This window comes from Erithacus rubecula (genome assembly GCF_903797595.1).
Source record: "Erithacus rubecula genome assembly, chromosome: 13".
Lineage (NCBI taxonomy): Eukaryota > Metazoa > Chordata > Aves > Passeriformes > Muscicapidae > Erithacus > Erithacus rubecula.
In genome coordinates, this window is record NC_136665.1 from 14,133,955 (window position 1) to 14,151,283 (window position 17,329).

The window sequence follows — 17,329 nt, forward strand, 5'->3', positions numbered from 1 at the left end:
GCCCAACCTATCAGTGGGAACTACAAAGACTCTGTGTTATCTGGGTTGAAAAGGGAGCTTAGCAAAAGCTTTTACCTGCCCACTGTGTTGCAGGAAGAGGAGGAGGTGAATTACACACGGGTACCTATAACAGCAGGAATTCAAAGTCTGAGGACAAGGTGCCTTTGATGGCCTGCAAGGACAGTCAAGGGATGCCAACACTCACTTGACACAACATGTTGTGGGAACAGCTGGCTTGGTAGATAGATCAACATCAGGTGGTAGCAACAGAGCTGGCAGAACAGTAATGCCAAGAAACCAAGGAAAAGAGAAATAACCCAGCAACCAAACCGGTTGCATCTTACAGATACAAGTCCCCCAGATCCCAAGGGCCATAGGAAAAGCATGTGTAGCCACCCATCTTCATAGAGTCCACATTAGGTGGGAAACACTGAGGATGGAGGAGCTGCAAAACAGACTCTTCTCCATCTTCCCCATCCACCTTCTCTTCTCTCTCTCCTCGGTTTGCTCAAGGCAAGTCAACTTTACAGTATTGTTTTATTTCTAGTTCCCCCCTGACCCTGCAGTGCCCACAGCACTTGCACATGCTGGAAGGTATCCAGCATGGCACTGATGCTTGTATGACAAAGCCCATTTCCACTCCTGGAAAAATTCTCCTCTCTAGCTGATTTGTCCATGGTTGGCTTCAGGCTGGAGACTAATTTTATTTTTAAAACTCATCCTTTACCAATGCAAAAGCTATGCTTGCTTAATTAAGAAAAAAGAAGAATAAAAAAAGAACTATCCCCAGAACTGCCAGTTGCAGCCAAATATGAACAAAAGCAGCCTCTGAGGATTTTCCATTTGCTCCACTTCCATCATGCATAAGGACCATCCCTTCCTCAGCAGGTAGAACACCTGCCCTCTCCCCAAACCACTGCTTCCCTGAGGCACAGCCTGGGGCAGCCCCAGGCTGTTCCCAATCCTGCTGTCTGTGGTCTGTGGCACCACATGGCAGAGAACAGCCACCAGCACACCAGAGGCAGACCAAGAAATTAGGACAAAACACAACACAATGCACAAACCCCCCTAAATTCCTTATCTGATCTGTCTGGTGCCCTCTTAGGCAAACTCACAGAACCACAGACCAAAGCTGTGGCCAAACCTTGCAGCAAGAGCCCAGGATGAGAATGAAAACACGACCAACCTTCCCAGCCTGTGGCTAAACCACAGTGGGGATCTGGGATGCATCACATCCCGTTTTGGAGAGCCCAGCTGCACCCCAGTGCTCTGCAGTGAACACAGGACCCTGCCTGGGCTCCAGTTTCTCCTCCTGAGCTGGGTAAGAGCAGCAGGGTGTTGAAACACCCTCCTGACCTGAACCACACTGCCAGGCTGCTCCCATGAGCCACAACCCCTTACACAAACTGAACATTTCTGATGCATAAAGATGAGATGGTTAAATTAAAGGATATTAATAACTCAGCAGCTCTCAGAAGAACCCTCAACTTGGATCTCTCAGGATATTTTGCAGAAGATTCAATAATTTTTTTTCAACGTAGAGGTTAGACAGAAGTGGGCAAAGTACTACATCCATGTGAGCTGCAGATTGAGCAAAGGGGAAAGAGGAGAGGCAAAAGAAGCTGCAGTGAGCCCCAGCCTGTTGCCCAGCCATGCTACCAGGAGAAAAGGCATCCAACAGGCTGCTGCCTCACATCCAAGACAGTGGAGGCAGTCTGCCAGCTCACAGGCTTACCGCTACTCTCAGCATATTTATATTAGGGTTGGCTTTTTTCCCCTTAAAGGTCCAGCTCTTAGCATACAGAAACAGTAATAACCACATATTTTTCCCCAGTCACGGAGAAGAAATGCAAACCACTAGTTTACAAGTTGAAGAGAAAAACAGGCTCAGCAGCAGCAGTAATAACCCTGAAACTGGTGGCAAACAATGCTGAAGCCAAGCTCGTGATTATAAAAGGCAGAAGAAGGGACAGGATGGGCAGATGCAGAAGCTGTGGACAACCAAGAGGGTTTGGTGTCCCCCCTGGCAGGACAATCCCAACCCCAAGGATCCCAGAGATCAGTGAGGCCTCTGTCTGATGGGGATGGGACAGGGGAGGTGGTGGAGGAGCAGGAACAGCAGGGCCCTGAGGAACTCTCCCTCCAGGCTCCCCATCCAAGAGCCAGTGTGGGTCTGTGTGACAAAGCCCTTCCCTACCCTGAGGGTTATCCTGTCAGATTTTAATGCTTGGCTTTTCAGCCAAACAAGATGCAGAGCTGTATCACAGGAGGTCCTTTCTGCTTTGTTCTTAACTGAAGATGAAAATTCCAAGCCTGGGGTTCCAGCACCCTGGATCCAAACCCAGCTGTCCACTGAGAAACCTGTGTCTGTGCAGCATGCAGATCTTCACTGTTTTCTCAAGGCTGAATAACTCTGGGCTCTCCACAGGCAGTATTTATCTTCCTGCCCCTCTCTTCCCCCCATCCCATTCCAGGCTCAAAGCCCATCACTCCAGACTAGCTAAGCTCAGTGAGCTCCCAGCGACCTGCCCAGGGCTGTACGTGCTGTTTTAAGGGCCTTCACTTGTATTTGCAGCATGACAAGCAGAAACCACAGGAACCAGTAAACATGCTGCAATCCAAGCATCTCCCAGGCCATACATCCTAAAGGAAAAAAAACCTGGCTGATAGGCAAAGTGCTCAGAAGCAGGATGAGCTGGGCTGAAAATTGTCATTATTTCAGACGTTAAGGCTCAGACTGTGCTCCCTGGGGCAGGCAATACTGACCCACAGTGAAAGCAAACACTGCCAGCCTGATCTGTGCCTGTGCTGGCTGAGCCAGAGCCAGGCTGCCAACAGCAAATGCACAAGGCTGGGTCATTCTGCTAAGCCAGTCTGGCTGGCAGAAAACACACAACGGGAGAAGATTAAAATACGAAGCAAAATATAATCTTGTTAGCTGCAGACAGTTTTACTTTACAAATCTTGATCACAGGCTCAAGCTGGCACCCTTATAAACACAATGCAGTGATGCGAGACATGTAAGTGCTCCCACAGCAGGCGAAATAATCGCCGAATGAAAATAAGTCAGATAAGTTACAAGATAAGAGAGCTAAAACTGAAAGGATGACACTGCATCTGGTGCAAATAATTATTTTGGCATTATTCTGTCCAGCGCTAATCCTCAACTGCTCAAAAAGATTCAATCACTGTTTAGCACCGCCAAGGAATCATGACCAGAAAACAAAGAATAACTGGATTAAAATCTTTCCACGGTCACAGGTCATGTCTGTGTCACATCTGCTTAAAATGTTCCTTCAAGGGACAAGAAAGAAAAGGAAATTGGACTTGAAAAGATTGCGCTGAAAAACATAACCCCCAGGTTGCAGTTCTAGGTTGGTTTATAGTTTGGCATTCTGGCATGAACAACTGGGGCTTAGAAAGATTATTACTTTAAAACTTCCTATTCTAGGAAGGCAAAACCACCAAAATAAACATCTGAATGGCAACGTCCTCATTCACAGCCCCAGCCTGCATGAAGTCTGCTCAGAAAATGTGCAGAAAACCCAGACTTCTAGGGGCTGCATTTACCAGAGCAATACAATTAACACCGAGAGATGAATTTTTTTGAACTCCTATTAGAGCCAGCTGAGCCTTCTCGATTATTTTTAACACGAAAACTCCATTACAACAGCATCAGCGTTTCCCCCCCGACGTCCTGCAGCTGCAGAAATACAATTTAACAATTAACCTTTTGCATCCATAAACACAGAGAACAGCAAAGGCTGGAGAAACAGCGCAGCCCCTCGCAGCACACTGAGCAAAGTTAGCACGCAGCTGCGTGCATCCATGGAATGCTCCTCATTCCTCCTCCTCCTCCTTCCTTCTACTTTCCATCCCTTCTAAAAATCCGCGACAAATCGGAGCCGCAAAGGCAGCTCTTTACCTGTTCCCAGTGCAGTGCCAGCGCAGGGAAGTGTCTCAGGTGCTGTCCTGGCTGTGCCCGGTGCTGGTGCCACCGCAGTGCCACAGAGCATCCCTGGCTCCCGGCTGTGCCCGGCTCTGTCGGAGCCTCTCAGAGCCGGCACGCAGCGAGCACAGCGCGTTCCCGCAGGAAAGCTGCCCTGGGAAATCGTGTCATTCCTGCCCCGCGTCTGAAGCTGCGCCTCTATTGCTTTGAAACCCGGCTCCGGAGGGTCCCTCCCTCTCTGCTCCCAACCCGAACGAATCCAGCAGCTCCCCCCTCCAGCCTGCCTTTGGCGTTCGGAGGTGGCGAGAGGATGTCCAATTGGGGCATTAACGAGGAGCGGTGCAGCCCGTGGAGAATAATCGGCGGCGCGGGAGCGGCGCGGGGCTCTGCTGTTGCATTGCTCTCCTCTCCTGCATGTTAATGAGCAATGATGTCAGCAAGCCAAAGTCACCGCATCCCCCCCGGACCGGCGGCCCGGACACCCGCCCCTTTATTTACATGGAAATCAGCCCGCTCTCCGATATCAATAAATCCCGTTTAGGCAATGGGAGAGGGGGAAAAAAAATCCTCCTTGCTCGCTTGCGTGTTTCAAAGAGTTGGCTCCACACCAGCAGCCCAAATTGAATGGTGTGAAGACGCTAATTATCCTTCCCTTCTTATTTGATGCTGACCGAACCTCAACTTGCTGTCAAACTTCAGGCACCGCTTCTTATGGACGCGGGCTATTAACGCAATGATTCGCTGGCTCCGAGCAACATATCATTTTTCTCCTGGCTTTCAGTGCCCTCTCTCAATTATCTTCTACAGTAGTTTGCTATGATTCCCTACCGTTTTTTAGACGCAGAATGTTTGTGACCAGTAGGGCTAAATGTTCTGGGGAATACAAGTTGTTAGCGTGGCATTTTGGTCACTGCATATTTTAATACATTTTCTCTCACTCTGTTTGCGACAGATGAACGATTCACACCTTTTTATGTGTGTCTCAGGTGAGTACTGCGAGCCCCAGGAACACACCACCTCGACGGGGATGCTAAGCCTCTTCCCCCTGTGTTTCCTTCCCCTTGGAAAAGAAAACGCAGAGAAGGAGCTACGTTGCCAAATCTCTTCCACTGTTTGGGAATTCGCTGGTCACAAATGAATAATTCGAGTCATCTGGAGAACAGCGTACTTCTTAGCTTGTAGCATTTGCAAAAAATGAGTGAAATTAAAAAAAACAGGCTCTGTGGACTCAAACAACCTTCACAGAAAGCAAATAAAAGTTTCCCAACACACAGCACCTCTTGTTGAGGAACACACCTGGTCCAGGTAGCTGGGCTCACAACTGCAGATTGAGATGGAGACTGAAATACACTTTAAACTCTGGGTAGGACCTGGAGAGAAGAGGCTGTGAACTGCCAACATTTGGGATAAAAAAGAACATGAGGATGATGGGAGATACCAGCCAGGTGAATTGACAGAGACACTGCAGGGGTTGGGAACTGCCACCTTTTGGATAACAAAGGAGTTGAAGACCAGTGATGCTAGTGAGGTGCACAGGAAGAGGAGAGCAGGACCTGAAGACAACTCAGTGGGGAAGACTGAGACTTGTACCTGGGCAGACTGTGTGAGGATAAAAGCCCAGAGGTTCCTTTTTTGGAGCATTCTCAGAGGCACCAGCTCAGGCTGTGTGTTGCTGCTCTGGGAATAAATGGCTTTATGAAACAGGACATCTGAGACTGCTATGGGAAACCTGGTCTGGCTGTGAGTGGGGTGTGTGATAAAGCCAAGCATGACTCTTCTTGGCTCACTGGAGCTGCCACTGTGAAGGGACTTCAGTCCCAGAAGTCAAAGTCTCTGGCCTTGGCAGTGTGAGTGCCAAGGCTCTCGTGAATGGTCAGACTGGGAAGTTTCTTTAACATTCTGTTACATGCTCCTGACTTTTGATGCCTGACTCCAGATTTCAAAGCCCTTGATTTTGGCAATATTTGCTATGTTTACAGAACACAGATGCAGAAACTACAGCTGTGAGTTTTTCTGCAGCCTCAAATGACTTAAATTGTTATTATTAAGGCTCATAAATTAGGTTTAATTGCATGGAATTACACTCAAAATCTCAAGGATGAGATCTTCAGCTGGGACAAACCAGCCCAGCTCTCACTAAGAACCTCTCCAATTTACTTGGCCAAGTGGGACAAACCAAGAATGTGCAGAGATCTGAACTCTCTTTTTTTTTCATTTATATTAAGTCTGAGCAGCAAGTTCAAGAGCTGAGCACTGACTCTTAGTGCATCCAGCCAGACCAGACCTTCCTTTCACAGAGCAGGGGCTTCTGCTGGAGATGGCTGAAGGGCTGAGGATGGTCTCCTTCAACTCTTCCAACTACAAAGAGCAACAGAACTTGTAGGAAAAATTTTCCCTGATCCTCCAGCTTCCTAAACTGGCCCTCTTTGCCCCCTCCAGCCTGAATCAGTGCTGAAGGCAGACTGTCAATCTTGCCTCTCTGTGGTTAACATGCCATGGCCCCAAGATGATTTACTTTTCCTCTTAAAGTCAGAACATGTTAATTACAACACAAAGGGAATGAGACAAAACCGAGTTGGGCTAAAGCAAACAAAGAAGCCTGCTTATAAAATGATAATGCTGAGCAGAAATGCTGTAGAGCAGAAATTTTGCATTTTCCCTGGAAACATATCCCTAAAAGCATGCAGCAGTGACTCAGGGCTACAAACAGCACAGGAACACATCCTGCTCCATAGGGCACATCCTCTAGGCACTAATTTCACCCAACAGGAGTAAAAATGTCTGATTTTTTCATTATTTCATTACTTAATCAGCATTAACTTTCAAGGAGGAAAGGCCCTTTAGCTGCAAACACTTTGGAGCAAAGTCTCTATCCGAGCTCCAAGGGTCTCCATCAGCGAGCCTCACCCCAGGGGAAATGTTGGCAAGGCATGAGAGTGTCCAACCCCACACTTCTTGTACAACACCCTCTGTGCCACCATCTACAGCAGCTTCACTCACCTTGTACCAGCCTGGCATGATCCCACCCCAGGGCACGAGGCAGTGTCATCCCCACACAACCAACCATCCTAAAGGTGAGCTCTGCTTGGCTTTCTTGGCCAATTGATCATCTGCACAAAGGGATCATATCAGGAACTGTGAACTTGCAGTCTAAACTCTTCCAAAAAGATGAGATGGGTGTGAGAATCACAAACTGAAGTAAAAGATGAGTAAAAGACCAATGTCTGTAACAATTCAGCTGCAGGGCTAGCTGTGAGCAGAAGAGCTTTGTGTCTCCAAACAGTGACTCTGATTGTCATCACTCCTGACAGACTTCTTGTTCCAATACTTGCAAATCTAAATATCCACAAAACCCAAGGAACAGCCTCTTCTGAGACAAGAAATCAGATTAGAAGCTGTGTAGCGTTTGGACACACAACTGTCTCAGGGAAATGGAAATGAGCCTTCCTGCTTTGAAGGCTGCTGGTGTGCTGGCAATTGCTCCATATTACCATTACCTACTGTGAGGCTTGTGAAAAGGTCATGTGTTGGAATAACTCCAGAAGGCACACAAGATTTCTTAACGGATTCTGCACATTATGCAGGTGAAATGGGTGTTTCATTAGGCAGCAAGAATACTGAGCTCATGGAGCACATTATCAAAGGTTAGGTGAAGGACTTGCACCATTATAAGGATGGATGCTGACAAGTGCCAGCAATGAAGAAAACAATGAGAAGTAAAAAGCTGCTAAAATAAAGAAAAATCAAGAGTAGGAGGCCCCTGTTTCAACCCAGGGATGAGAGACAGACAGCTCTGTTTGTAAATGTAGCACCATCTTTCTTCACTTTGTTTCTAGTTTTAATGACAAAGAGACAAACTCAGTCAACTCTAAACTTTCTGCCATTTGCACAAACTCAGACCTATGGCTAATTTAACAAATCATTGCAAGAGCCCATGTTTCATAAATGCTGTGTTTCATCACCTTGATGTATTGATTGTCTGTCAATCAATAGTGTTCCATGTGACAATGTTGATTCTCCTGATGGCAATGGGCTGCACAGCAGAACCACACACAGCACCAGCAGACTGCTGTCCTCAAGGTCACTGGGCTATTGACCTGATGAATGTCAGATCAAGTTGCCTTTCTGAATTATTTAGTGAGCATCCTCTGCTGCAGCACACCAGGGCACTGCACAGCACTGCTACCTCAGGATGTCACAAGAAGCTCCAGACTCTGCCACCCCAAAATGCTGCCCACAGGGGCACAGACTGTCCCTTGTCACACACCAACAGCCTGTCCTGGACTGGGGGTTGCAGGTCCCCACCACCACTGAGCCCATCCTGTCTCACAGCCACAGGCATAGTAACAGATTATTTTCCCATCTCTCTCTCTGACCACAGAAATGCAGAATTGGACACTACAGTGCTTTTTTCTGCTCTGCTCCCACACTCACCCTGTAATTTGCAGAGCAACCCCCACTGGCAGAGCCAGTGCTCCCAGCCCAGTGCCAGCACATATGAGCCCAGTGTGGTCCTGGGCACAAAGCAGTGAAAAGCAGCAGAAGGGAAGGCTGGAAAGGTCATAGCTTTGCAAACACTGGATGGGAAAGGCAAGATGATTGCAAAAAGCTGTTAGTGACAAGGAAGGGAATGAACCCACGTGGCAGGGTACAGCCCCACTCTGCCCAGCCAAACACTTGGCTCTTCAGCAGACACTCAAGGATGTGCCCACAGTATGGAGAAAGCTCCTTGAAGAATTTGAGTCGTGAAATACAGGTCAGAACTTTAAATGAGGATGAGCTCTGTTTCTCTTTGATTCTTTTCGAGCAAGGCAGCAAATGCTTCCTCACGGCTCTCAGTAGAAGCAGGGATTTCTTATCACAAAGAAAAATGGGGTAGAGACAGAGAGGCAGAGAGACCAACATCAGATGCAGATCATTAATCCCCAAACTTGGCCTCCTCCACTTTTCCTCAGGGCTGCCATTGGTACCTTCCCCTGGCTGCTGCCTGAGACCAACCACAACAGCCCCACTCCTCCGGCTGTCACCACTGCTGCCTTCCACTCAGTTTTGGCAGAGCCATGGGTAAGGATCTGTGCTGTCAGTCTGCAAGGAGGAATTCAGAAAACACCATGGAGCCCAGCAGTAGCTGACGCAGAAGGGGAGGTGCAGCCCATACGCACTGCGGCTGATTTCAGAGACAATTTTCTGTCTTTCCTCCCAGCTCACCCAGCCAAGCAGGCCTGACCCTGCCTGGTACCACAGCCAGAGCTGGACACTGAGGTGTGGCCATGAGCTCATGCTGTGCTGCCCATGGCCTCTGGCAGCACTGACACACACAAATGCAGCTGGACCACACAAATGCAGCTCCTGAGCATCACTGCCTGGTACCCCAAGCCCCTCACCCACTGACCATCCCATCCCAGCACTGCACACCCTGGATGACTCAGAGCACACCAACAACAAGGTTTCATCAATCACTATCTCTTCCCCCCCCCTCTCTCTCTTTTTTTAATCACCTTAATGTAAGGAGCTTTAGAGAGCTTAACACAATAAGGCTTTCATAGCCTCCAGCTTCCACTCAGCACTAATATGTTTTTTACTTTTATACGTTGAAATCAAATTTGTAACTGAATGTGAACAATCCAGATGCTCCTGTGGTTTTCTCCCCTTTGCTAGCATGATAGGCTTCTCATCTGAAGACTTTTTAATAGTGTCCTTTAATGATGTCTGCAAAAGCCTCATTAAAGCACTCTATAGTAATTTAAGCTAAATAAGCTCAACACAGTTATTTTTGTGATCACATCATTTTCTTGGGGCCTTTCCACAAACAATAAAGTGTTCACTGAAAATATGTTACAAAGGAAATGCATAAATCTTCAGCTTATCTGGTGGTGTGTTGTCCAAAGATCTAAACCTTTGATCAGCAACAAATTAATTTTCCATTTACACAAAACAGAAGATGTATTTTCAGGATAACCAACTAACCCTGCAAGTCTGCACTGACATGTGCCTTGGCAGCAGCTCAGGACTCCCTCACTGCTGCCCTTCTCACTGCCTGACACTGTCAGGGTCGCTGTCACATCAGATGATTTTTATTTTATTTTTTGGCTTCAAACCTGTCTAACAGGGTGTTTCGGGTCAGTGGTTATGTACTGAGGAATTCTTGTCTTAAGTCACTGAGCTCTCCAATGCACTAGTCATGCACTGCCTGGCCCCACCACCAAAGCTGAGCACCCCCCAGGACCAGGGGAATTGACCATCTCCACACTCACAGGCAAGTCTTGAGCCTGCCCACTCCTGGACAAGTGACACAAGCCTGGTTTTTGCCTCCTTAAACCAGACTGTGCACATCTTCCCTGGCTGCCAGCAGGATTTTGGTGCTTTCCTCAGTTTGGCTGGCACCCCATGAGCTCCTGCTCCCACTCATGAGCCACAGAGCTGCACAAACCTCTGGCCAAACTCCCCTGACACCAGCAAAGTCTGAGATGGCCATGCTTCTACTCCCACCAGGAGACACAGTGCCTGCTTTTTGCCAAGAGAAAAGACCTGCTTGCTGCTTGCACCCAAACAGTGTTAAATGCACAGGAGGTGCTAAATTCAGCACATTTTTGGATCCAGTCAATTCTCCTGTATGATGTCAAGGAGGGAATCATGCACAGCAAGGGGCTTTTGCAATGTCTTCAAGTCTTAAATTTCCCAGTGTATCTGCAGACACAGGAAAATCAGATGTGGTCAGGATGCACCTGGCTCCTCACATCCCAACAGAGCAGTGGGAAGAAGTGCCCAAATGGGTTTTTATTTCTCACCTAATAGCAAGAAGTGGCCCTGGATGATACAAAACCAGTTAGTGCCAGCAAAGGGACTAGCATGTGCTATTTCAGTACACCCCAAACTCCACAATACTTCTACAATCAAGCCAACCTTGATTTCAAAAAAAACCCTCCAAAACATAGAAAACAATACAATTTTGAAAAGTGGCATCTCTATTGAAGCTTGAGTGGTTTCCCAGCCCTCTCAGGATCATGGCTCAGTGCCCTTCTGGAATGCACAGAGAGGGTCATCCTGTCTTAGGCAATGGCAAGGGTCCCAGCCTGGCTGAAGCTGGATGGAGCTCCAGTGTCCTCCAGAGAGCCTGGCAACTGCACACACATGACAGGAGATGTTTGCTATTCTTTCCTTTGTTTTAATTAGTAATAACAACTTGTTATCATGGCTTGACATTTGTTCATACTTAGAAATAAATTGCTTCCTTGAATGATATGCTGAGATTACAACAGGCTTTCTATGTTTCTGTTGGTTTTAGTAGCTCATAACAAACCATGAAATTCATTACTCTTGCCACAAGCACCCACGAGATGTGCCAACCAGGGTGTGATTTATACACAGCTCAACTCATGGAAATTAAAAGGTTTTAATGCTGCCTGCAAGAAGTCCAGGGTTTGAAATTTTATACAGCAGAATTACAGAAAAAAGGGAATCTCAGATGCAAGCCACTGCATTGTTTTATGTGCCTAAAGACTCAACATTAAAGTCAGAGTAAAAATAATTCACTAAATATTAATTAAGTGTATAATTTAGACAGCCTTTTTAGTGATAAGCCTTCTGGCCTGCGAGTTACTTCATTCTCATCTGTTTTTAACTGCTTGGGAGCTATTAAAGGGATGGTATTTAACAGCAAAACTTCTCTGCTACAATGCAATTCGTCAAAGCACTCTCACTGAAAGGAATCACTAGAGAACAGCCTGTGCCTCACTATCCTTAATGGGAATGGGCTGTCAGTCATACTCCAGTCCCATCTCTCCATGCTGTGTCAAGCCTTGTACATCAAACCCAATACACAAATCGCCAGCTCCATCAAGATCATTAGAGCTGCTCAGCCCGTCAGGGAAAGGTCAGCACGTCACTGCCTGCTCCAAACACAGCATCAATCACAGCCCTCATCAAAGGCAGCCCCAGCAGCAGCTGCAAACCAGCATCCCTTCCTCCTGCAGCAGCCTGTCATCCCCTAAACCTTCTTCTCTTCTTGTAGAACACGGCCAGGCTTTTATCTTATCACCATCTAGAGGGAAATGCAGCTATATAGTCTGCTCTGGGAGCAGGGGGTCAGCAGGAACCAGCACCTGCAGGGAGGGATTAAGACTGTATCAGGAGAGGGCTGGCCAGAAACGTGGCCACTGACTCCTACACTGGCCCCCTCCTCCCTGGGTTCCCACACTGTCCCCAGTCTCCTGGATGGGTCCAGTGCAGGCAGTGTCACACAGCATCCCTCCTCACTATGCCAGACCCAGACCCACACACCTGGAAACAGCTCTAGGGAAGGCTCAAAGCCATCCTGCAAGATGTTTCCATCACAGCCACACTGAGGCATGGCTTGCAGAGACACCACACCACCCTGCCAGGCTGCTGCTGGCCTTCCACCAGCCTCAGCTGTGGGGCTCCCAGCTTATGCCAGCCCACCAGCATCCTGCCCACAGCTCAAACACCAGGAGGGGTGGAGAAACACAACTGCTGGCAATTAACAGGGGACACCAGCAATATTGAATGCTATGGCTCCCACCAGCCACTGCTCATTAAACATGATGAAACTGCAGGCCATTTCTTTCTCTTTTTTTCTCCTACCAAGCTGTGTCGAACACGCGACATTATCTTCAAAGGGCAAAGCAAAGATGTTTGCTAAACACGAGCAGACTAAATACATCAGCTTTTTAGAAGCAATTATTGCTGTTGGAGACTTGGTGAATCCCATTGTTTTGTGGCTCAGCCAGCTTCTTTGGAGTGGGCTGTTCTGCAAAGCCAGCACCCTGTGACAAGGCACAACCCGTCCCCAGAGAAATAAAAAACAGGTGGGCATCCAAAGGACTGGGGCTTTCTTTTTGCTGAGTGTTTAACTTGCAACAAAAGAACAGCAGTTCAGGGGCCAGCTTGGCTGCTGACTGAAGGCAGGGTTAGCCAGGCTCTTGCAGCAGAGGATGAGACTATTTCTGAAAAACCATGGATGGGTTAAGGCTGGGAGCCTTCCTGCAGTGTGCTCTGACTGCAGGGGATTGCTCTGACCAGTAGTTAGCCTGGTTGCATGGTTCAGGGCAAAAAGAAAAAAAAAAAAGAAAGGAGGAAAAAAATCCTCTTCCCTCTATCCCAAAGAAGCTGGCATGCTCAAGACCAGGGTGGCTCATCTGGCTGAGATTTTTAGAAATGCAACCTCCCCTTCCATGGTCTTAATTCAAGGCAAACAGCTCAAGCCCCACAATCCCTTCTCTGCACACACTGCAATCACTCCCTTGTGGCAGCACGGAGAAGGGAGCGGGAGCGCTGTCAGGTTCTCTGGGGTAAAAAAACACTTCAAACATCTCTCAGAGGGATGAGCAACCATGGATGGCCAACCTGACAGATGGGGCAGGAGAAGGGAGGCTCCTGATGCCAGCCAGACAAGTGTAATTAGTGCAATAAGCAGCAATCTCAGCCCAGCAGCTGCCTTCCCCTCCCCAGCCAAACCATGGTCAAGCATTCTGACACTTGCTGCACTCTGAACATCTCTGCTGTGAAAAAAAGTTCTGACTTTGATGGTTTTCATTGCACACAAGACACAGAGCAGAGTGTTCATGCGCTTTTCCAGCCTCTCCACCTCCACCTGAGTGAGCAGCACTGTGTGCTGACAGGAGGGACGTGCAGCTGGGTTTAGTTTTGATGTCAACTATGATTTTGCCTGTGACTTTGAGCAAAATGTTGTTTCCTCTGTGTTGAGACAAGCCTGCCATACTCAACTTTCTGAAGTGCCTGAAGCCTCAGAGACAAGCTGTTCTACACAAAATGGCAAAACATGACTAATAAAATTTTCAGTGGCATATACAACCATCCTCCACTGATGGGTATTCATCTAATGTCCTTCCCTGATGCATCTTCAAGCTCAATTCCCTTCAAGGACAACGAAACTGGGAGTGAGCATACAGCACAGAAAAAATTTCTTCCACCAGTTTTAGGAGCTGGCTCAACATCCACAGTCAGCTCAAGGGTTGCAAATCTGCTGACATGACAAGCTACAGGACCTAAATTGCAAAAATATGCTGTGGCTTAGACCCAGACTAACTCTGAGTAATTTCTGATGCTCAAGCTCCAGGGGGGAATGCTCTTCTCACTTCCTTTCTGCTATCCCTTGGTCTAATGGAGGTGGTCAGGGGAAGCAGTCAGATCCTCAGGGTATCTGCATATTTTGGCAGTAGTTAAGGATTCCGTTCCCAATGATTTTTAGTGGGAGTTGAGATACTCAGAAAGTATCTGCTGTGAAGATGTTTGGAGGTGTGAGCTCTAAATTGTTCAAACAAGGGACTGTTTCCTGCAGTGCTTAAGAAAATAAGAGTATGAAAACAACAAATAAGGACAAGCTCAGAGAACAGAAAATGTTTATGTTGAGGAAATTCAACTCCTCATGAAAGGAAGAAGCCCAGGCTGGGTGGGAGAGCTCAGAAATAACTGCAACCAGGAGGTTTGCTGAATGTTTCCTGAATGACTAGCTAGGCAGTGAAAAATCAGAGACAAATTAATCAAAGCCATCTACATGGGGTGCCACAAGGCATTGCTTCATGCACAGTGAAAAGCAGGACAAACCAGAGGCTGAGGGCCAGTGAGAAGCTCTCTGTGCTGCACACCTGGCACAAACCACACCACTGTCCTGATTGCCATCAGATCTCCTTTCTCATACAAAGGACAGGGGAAAGGTATCAGGAAGCCAAGAGCATGGCTACAGTCAGACCTTTCACTTGCTGCTCTGCTGAATGGTGCCAGTGAAAGTCAACGGGGGTTTCAAGTACATAAATGGACACAGAGACATCCACATTGAATCCACTTGCTAATTAGTCAAGATTAACATTTATTTTATCCAACAGGCATTCAGGTAAAGGAGGTAATTCTCTCTCTGTATATGTCCCTTTTATACTTGTTAAAAAGTAGGACAAAGTTGTCTCCTGATGACACTAATCCTAAAAGGAACTTTTGTTTCCACCAGGGCAGGTGCCTGTGGGCATAGCCTGATCTGGGCATGCCACTTGCTGTGGCTGGACAGGGCCAGCATCACAGACCTTCAGCTCCAAATCCCAAACCTGGCAGACCTGTGCAACCACTGCAGCTTTTGACATGAGTTGAGATCAGTCTTGGACTCACAGTACTGATCTAGAACAAGGCATCCTAAAATCTAACACTAGACCCTGTGTCATCTCAAAGGAAAATTTAAACTATCAGGCTGCTACTGCTTCAGACCTTCCATTAACACTGTGGGAAATCCAATACACTTTGCTGTGATCCTGTATCTGAGGATGCAATGGCCAGCAAGTAAATGTATTTCAACTTATTTCAACCTATTCAAGCTATTTAAATGGATCCACTTAACAAATATAAGAAACACTTTTGATTTATAGCATGAGAATAATTTGATACCTTCTGTGCTGTTAATGAAGCAAGCATTAATACCATTTTATCATCAGTTCTAATCTTCCTGGCATCATTTCATGCCCACAGAAAACTCCCTCCGTAACTCGGTACCTACAGCTCATGTTGGATGAGGCCCCTGGCCACAGCTGGTTTCCAGCACTCTGAGAACTCAATCTCTGCTAATCCCAGCCCTTTACATCAACTCAGAGCAATCTAAAAGGAGACACATGAAGTCACTTAGGCTTATCTCTCTAATTGCCTGCCTGCAAACCAGGGGTTCAGTGTCAGCCACTTGCACTCTTGTGAGACACGGCAGCCAGAAAAATCAGACCTAAAATATTTACCACAAGCATTTTGAGAAGGGTAAGTGAAACTACTGAAATCCTGCTTACTGCTGCAACTCCAAATGCAAGGGCACATCTGGTAACAAAGCCAGAATTCATACCTTTCCTCTGCTGCAGCCCTTTCCAGGTCTGTGGCTGTGCAACACAGACTCCAATTCTCTCAGCAGCTTTCTTGAACTGCCCAGTGCCAATAGAGTGAAAATGTTAATGAATATGTCCCATAAATACTTAATGCACATTTTCCTGCGAGTCCTGCTGCGATTAAATAGCCACCTCATTACTCAGTACCATCCTTCTTTCTTTTTTATCTTTGCACAAAATACCAAGAGATGGAACTATACCCATACAATCTGCTGGAAACATCACTGCATAAACCAACACCAACAGGGCAAAATCCAAACAGATTTCCAAGAAATGCAAAGAGTAATTGAACCCTGTTAAGAGCAAATATTTCCTCTCAGTTACCTCCTCCCAGGATCAGCAGAGGAAGAAAAGCAGAGGGGACAAGCTTGCAATATATTTTCTTCCTGAGTCTAGATTATTTGGTTTTACTGTCTTTTTCCATTGCATTTGGAGGTCTTTGTGACAACAGGGGCCCACTACAGGTACTCTTCAGATACATGAATCCCTGGGTACCACTCTGGGGCTGGCTCTGCTCTGACAACAGCTCCTGAACAGCTGCAACAGGAACTCTGCTGTTCTCCCCCATCTGTGGCTTGGAGGGTGTCCATGGTTTGTCCAAGGTTACATAAGCAGTCCAGGACAGATGTAAGGGAACATGGATCACCCAGAGGCATTGCTATATTGGTGACCTTGGTGCCCAAAGCACAGCTGACCACAAGATCCACCACGCCTGCTTGCACAATTTCATGACAACCATTTAGGAATGATCACACAGAAATATTAGGATATTGTTTTCTGGACCATTAGAATTCCTGTATTTAAGTCCTTCCCACCAACCCTCAGCTATTTCCCAAACCAGCCCAAAAGCTGCAATTCCCCTGGGACAGCCAAGACCACAGGAGTACTGCTGAGAGGCCAGAGCCAGCTGGGGTTGGCAGCTCTGGGTTGGGGTTTGTGTGTGCTGCCAGATGTGACACGTGGGGTTTCCAGCACTGCCATCCAAGCAGGTCCCAGCTGCAGTGAGTGCTGGTGCTGGAGACATGTTTGTGCTGCTCCCTGTGGTTTTGCTTTGCAGGGTGATGCTCTGTCTTTCACATGGGCCACAGGAAACGTGTTCTCTGACAGAGCAAAGTCATACAGTCCAAACTCACACCAAACAGCTAAAAATGTAGAAGACTCAAAGGACTAAAGCTTGTGTACATCAAAACTTTTGGTAATTCCTCCCAGATACATAATTTTTTGGCACAGATGCTCCAGTGTAACTGAAGAGCAAGCATTTAGTTCCATTTTATCTGGGAGAGTCCCAGCTCCTGTGTGTCCAGTTTAAATATGGAAGCAGGCTCATTATGCAATATGTGTTTCAGTGAGTTCTGTGCCAGGCAGAGTGAAGCTAAGGCTAACAAAGGGACTAACATTAAAGTAATAAACAGAACTAAAGCAGGAACAGCCCTAAAGCCAGAATAGGCTGGGCTAAAGCAGGGTCTGCTGCCACACGTATCACAAGGAGTCT

The 17,329-nt window shown here is 47.2% G+C and overlaps 1 protein-coding gene across 3 annotated transcripts in view; it reads right to left on the bottom strand.

Moving 5' to 3' along the window:
* PRICKLE2 (prickle planar cell polarity protein 2) overlaps window positions 1-17,329 on the bottom strand; it is a 100,876-nt gene that overhangs the window by 37,687 nt on the left and 45,860 nt on the right. Inside the window, exon 1 of one of the 3 annotated variants that reach the window (XM_079316825.1) lies at window positions 3,926-4,346. The exons of the other annotated variants lie outside the window; for them this stretch is intronic. The gene's annotated coding sequence lies outside the window, so the exon portion shown is untranslated. Of the gene's footprint in view, window positions 1-3,925; window positions 4,347-17,329 lie in introns of those variants that run through there. 3 annotated transcript variants of the gene reach the window in all.